Raw genomic sequence first — 6,271 nt, forward strand, 5'->3', positions numbered from 1 at the left:
TTCAGCCAGATGTATTGACTGGTCCATGCCAGCAAGCAAACACCAAAGAAAATAAAGCAGAAAAGATAGCCTGGGTTGCATCTTAGCCAAGCAGGGTGGTACACACCTATGATCCCAGAACTTGGGAAGTGGAGGCAGAAAAATTAGGAGTTCAAGGTCATTCTCATCTGAATAGTGAGTTCTAGACCAGCCTGGGATATATAACAGCCTGTCTCCAAAATGAGGCCAGGAATTAAGAGAAAGGGATGATGGCTCAAGTCTTTTTCTACCCAAACTGCTGTAAAGGAAGACTGTCAAACTGAACAAACACAAGCAATCAAATCTGAATTTCAGAAAAAGAATAAGTGTATTTTGAATGTATGTCCCAAATATCATATGGAGAATATTTACCCTAAGAGGTTTTCATTGTTTATGTGAAATCCATGGATCCAACATGACTGGGTCAGAGTATACATGAACTCACACCAGCTGTGACTGCACGCACAAGACCTGCACAAGATCAAGCCAGTTAAAACATGAGAGTGGATGGGAAAGACTTGTGAAGTCCACACCTAGTTAAGGAGCTATTGTCAGTTAAAGGCTACTGAGTGACAGAGAACACATTTCCTGCCGAGATGCTGCCCCCGAGAGGCTGCCTCCCCATGCTCACACAGGTAATAGCAAGTGGACTCAGTGGGGGGGAAAAATCACACAAACTTGGGGGGGGGGAGTGAAGGAGGAGATATGGGAGAAATTGCAGTGGAGGAAATAGAAGATTTTATTAAAACATTATATATTTGTGTATGAAATTAAACAATAAAAAACTTTCACTCTTGTATTTTATTTGGTAACACCAAAAAACAGTAATAGGGTGTGGTAGTTTGAATGTAATTGGCCCCCATAAGCTCATATGGACTGACACAATTACAATATGTGTGTCACTTTGAGGGTAGGCTTTGAAGTTTTCTATGCTCAGGCTATGTGCAGTATTACAATTGCTTCTGCTACCTGTGGATCAAGATGTAGAACTCTCATCTCCTTCTCTAGCACCATGCCTGCCCGCATGCCACCCATCATGAGGATAATGGACTAAACCTCTGAAACTGAAAGCCAGCAGCCCAATTAAATGTTTTCTTTATAAGAGTTGCTGTGGTCATGGTGCCCCTTCCCAGCAATAGAAACCCTAACTAAGACACAGCAAAAGAAACCCTAAGACAAGGCCTCAGTTTCTTCACCAGTGAACTAATCATATAATGCTAACCTCACTGTGTTGCAAGAATGAAATATAACACTGTCAATAAATAGTTCAGCACAGTACTTAGCGCATCGAAAGTGTTCCACAAAGTCATTATTGTTATTATGATCATCATTGCTTATGGAAACTGAAGATGTACCGGCAGGAAAGGACCAGATCACACAAAATTTAGAAGAAAATATTTAAAGATGTTAGGAAAGTTTTGCATTCAAGGCGGATCAGCGAGACCTGGTCTCCAGGAAACTAGCTAAAAGACTGATACAGTTCAGGGAGAAGTGTTATTTTAATTCCCTTGGCTGCTGCTGTGACAATTTACCACAAACTGGGTGGCTAAAAGCAACTTAAAATTTATTCTCCAAGAGTTCTGGGGGGGCCATGAGTCTGAAATCAAGCTGTCAACGTCGCTTTCTTCCCTTAGATGCTGTAGGCATCAAACTATTTCTTGCCTCTTTCATCTTTTCGTGGTTGTGTTGTTTGTTGATTTATTGTTACATCACTCTGGTCCTCAAGGCCAACACTCACAAATCTCTATGATCATTCTCACATTGTCCTCTCTCCTGCATGTCAGCTGTTAAATCTCCCTGTAGGGATACATATGATTGCATTTAGCCTACCCAGATGCTGTGACTAGAATCTAAAGCGCCCCCCCCAAAAAAAAACCATGCACACACACACACACCACCACCACCACCACCACCACTACCACCACCATCAACACCACCACCGACTTATGTGCTTGAATACTTGTCCCCAGATGGGAACACTATTAAGAGAGGTTGGAATCCTTCCAGGGTAATGCTACACTTGAGGAAGTCCAGCCCAGCTTACTGTCTGGTCTTTGATTTTTGGTTCACACAAGAGTAAACATGCAGCCTTACATTCCAGTAACATAGCTAACAGCAAGTGCTCTGCCATGCCTTCTCCATCACAATGGAGTGCATTCCTAAGCCATGAACAAAAAATGAATTCTTCTTCCCTAGCATTGAGGTATTTGGTCACAGCAACTGAAAAAGAAACAAATACACTAGATAATCTAGCATAAACTTTAACCTCAAAATCATTAGCTTAACCATATTCTGGAGCATCCTACAGTCCCAAGTTCAAGTCAGCCAGGATTTTAGACCTTCAAATGCTGTTGCTAACACTTAAGGACTTTGGAGATGTACAGCTGTAGATAATCACTAGGCAGTAGCTATTTACCAACAGATAGTAGTGGAACCCACCTCAGGATAACAGTTAATCTTGGTTGTCCACTGTCCCGCGCTACCGTCTCGCCAGCAAGAACTACGCGGCACCATCAGGATCCTTCTGCAGTAAAGCTTCAATGCATCTTGAGAGGGAGAGCATAAGCTTACAGAGCGGAGACGCCAAACATCCAAAATCCAACCCTTATATAGGTTTACAACCTTCGCCTGGGACGTGTCACCTCCTGATTGGCTGCAGCCCATCGGCCCATATGACGCCACGGGAGAGGCAGAGCCCAAGGGATGGAAAGTTACCCAGCGCCTGCGCACTAGCTTGTTTACCATTCGGTGCCTGCCCCATGCAGGCGCCATCTTGTAATGGAGAATGCAGGATGGCTCCCTACAGTCCACTTGACATTCCAAGGGAGAGCAGACATCAGTTGAGAAATAGCCTCCATCAGATGGCATTCTGGCCATGTTGGGTTGTCAGTTTCTGGATGATGTGGGAGGGACGTGCTGTCTCTGGGCAGGTGGGCCTGGGCTGTGGAAGAAGGGTAGCTTACATGAGCCTAGGGCAGACAATAAGCAGCTTTCCAACATGGTTCCTACCTGAGGATAAGATGAAGCCTTGCTCCCCAAGCAGTATTCAGTTATGGTGCTTCTCTCAGCGGTGGAAATCAAGCCAGCACACTCAGGAAGCCCTGATTGCATGATAGTCAAAACTGGTGGGCATGGTTACCAAGGATGAAATATCAGAAATACTGGGAAAAGAGAGATATCCACTGTGTAAGACAGACCATGAGGGCCTGCTCTACAAGGCATTGGGGGGGAGGTCCCCAGCATGTCATTGCATGGTATTCCTCTCAGGCCCAGACATTGCAGCACCGGTGCAGGGCTCTGCTGGGAGATGTTAATGAATTCACTTCTCAGTCTTCAGACCTGGGAAGGATCCCTGTGTGAAGCTGTTGCATCTGCAATGTGTCAGAACAGATTGTTTACCAAGCTACTGAAAACAGCTCTAGCCCCTGGGGACTGCTCTAAATTAGGAGGTAAACAAGGTAGGATTTTTTTGTTTGTTTGTTTTGTTTTGTTTTAGTTTTTGTTGCTTTCATTTTTGGTGTTTGTTTGTTTGTTTGTTTCAGGACAAATAGTGCCCAAGCCAGGAATGACTCACCTTTGAGAACCTGGAAGACTGAGTAGGAGGTCAGTGTCCTCACTAGCATGGGGACTTTATTCATCTGTAAACTTCCAAAAGGGACAGTCTTCTGGCATTCCAGTCAAAAAGGGCTGTTGTTCTCCAGCAAACAGTAATAAAAAAAGGCTATGGAAAATGCCTCAGCCTATATTTTGCAAATGTCTAACTCTAGCAAACCAGAATTTCCCACATTATGTTTCATTTTGTAAAGAAACATGTACTATGACGGGCCAGACCGTGGTGTTAAGCACCTTTAATCCCAGCACTTGGGAGGCAGAGACAAGTGGATCTCAGTGAGTTCAAGGCCAGCCTGGTCTATCAAGTAAATTCCAGGACAGCTAGGACAGTTACACAGAGAAACCATATGTCAAAAAACAAAAAACAAAAAGAGTGTATGTGTACTGTGTTCTTCCCTGGTGTCTAGGAAGGTCAGAAGAATAGGTCAAGTCCCCTGGAACTGGAATTGTGGATGGTTGTGAGCCACCATGTTTGCTGAGAACCAAACGTGGATCCTCTGCTAGAGCAGCAGGTGCTCTTATCTATTGAGCCATCTCTCCAGCCCCAAGAAAATTACTTTAAAACAATTCTTTGTTATCAAAAGTTTTGCTATTTAATAAAGATGAAATCAGTTTTGCATACTGATGAGATTATGTTCTTGCTTATTTTCATATAAATAATAAATCTTGCCTGGAATATTTGGTACTGCAGGACACTGAGAGATTTCAATAGTTTTCAAAGTTGACTGATACTTTGATTTTATAATCATCAATGCTGAAGATTCCCACTTCACATAAATATGTATTACAAAATGGCAGCAACCATTCCAGAAATTCTGCTACAATCAAAACTCATATAACAGGTTTTTTTTTTAATAAAACTCATTAGTAACTTAAATCACAAACATTCTAGCACAATTCAACCCAAAGATATACTAATGTAGTACTTATACACTGAGGAATGACATAGAAGAAAATATTACAGGTCTTGGCTTTCTTGATTCTTTGTATTGTTTTTGTTGTTGCTTATTTTGTTGATTTCATCCTGGATTTGACTATTTCTTGTCATCTGCTCTTTGGGGGTGTTATTTCTTCTTTTTGTTCTAGGGCTTCCAGATGCACTATTAAGTTCCTAATAAGAGATCGCTCTAATTTTTTATGTAGGCACTTAGTGTTATGAACTTGCCTCTTATAGAACCACCTTCATTATGTCCCCTAAGTTTGGGTGTGTTGTGTTTTCATTTTCACTGAATTCTGAAAGTTTTAAATTTCTTTCTCAATTTCTGTCTTGACCCATTTTTCCTTCGGTAGTGAGTTGTCAGTTTCCATGAGTGTGTAAGCATTCTGTTGTTTCTGTTGTCGTCAATATACAGCCTATATCTATGATGGTCAGATAGGATGCAAGATGTTATTTTATTTTTTGTATCTGTTGAGACTCGTTTTTAATTAAAACGAAGATAAACACCATGAGTGGGAGCACAAGTCTAATCCCAGCCTTGAAAAGTGGATGCAAGAGGATCAACACTTGAAGGTCATGCTCTGTAATGACAGTGGGCTTGAGGTCAGCCTTGGCTTGATGAGACCCTGACTAAGAACAAAAGAAATAAAATGTGAAGGATATATATATATATATATATATATATATATATATATATATATATATAAGACATACAGTTAGTGTGCCTATGTAAGGATGTTTTGGACTCTGAGTGTAGAAACCCAGACTGCAAATAGCTTATATAGCAAAAAAAAAAAAAAAAAAAAAAAAAAAGAAGTTTTAGTAAAATGGGTGTGGTAATTTTTTTCATATTAGCTCACCTGCTCAGTTGTGTCATCAAAGATTCAGATTATAATATGTTGGGGTCAGAATGGCTACAGTAGGTTCAGGTAGTGCTCCTCCTCCTATCTTCTAATGATCTCTCTCTCCTTCTCGCTCTGTGTGTGTGTTTGAGAGAGAGTAAGAGAGAGAGAGAGAGAGAGAGAAGCAAGCACACATACCATCCAGAGACAAGACATTATGAACTAAAATGCTAACAAAAATATAATGACTTTGGTGGCTCTGGGCTAGAGATGTGAAGCCCCGCCCCCTTTAATCCTGGTATTCCTGATATTAGCACTTGTAATTCAGAGGAGTGTTCTTTTTGTCAGACACATAATTAAGAGGGACCTGCGACAGTCAAAAAATAAAGTGATAAGAGCTGCTTCCTAGCACTTTGCTTTTGTTTTATCCTGAGTTCCAGGGCCCTTAGCAAGTAATTTAGAGTCTCTCGCCCTTGTTTTTCTTCTGTGTCTCATGAAAGAGTTGACAGCTGCAACCTGTGAGTTAAATGAACTCACGCAAGAGCTTCAACACTTCTGACAAGAGTGAGTTCTGTGGAGCCTGGCAAGGAGGTCCAGGCTGTGAGCTCTCGCTCCTCCTCCTCCTCAGCACAGGTGGCTGGGTGCTGCAGGCAGCTCCCAGCCACCTGTGACTTCAGCCTCAGGGGGATCTGCCCTCTTCTAACCTCATCAAGCCCCCGCAGGAATGTGTGCATGCATTGGAGCATACCCGCGCATGCATTGGAGCATACCCGCGCATGCATTGGAGCATACCCGCGCATGCATTGGAGCATACCCGCGCATGCGCGCGCGCGCACACGCGCGCGCACACACACACACAAAC

The sequence above is a fragment of the Phodopus roborovskii genome, unplaced genomic scaffold (assembly GCF_943737965.1).
Source record: "Phodopus roborovskii unplaced genomic scaffold, PHOROB, whole genome shotgun sequence".
In the NCBI taxonomy this organism is placed as follows: domain Eukaryota; kingdom Metazoa; phylum Chordata; class Mammalia; order Rodentia; family Cricetidae; genus Phodopus; species Phodopus roborovskii.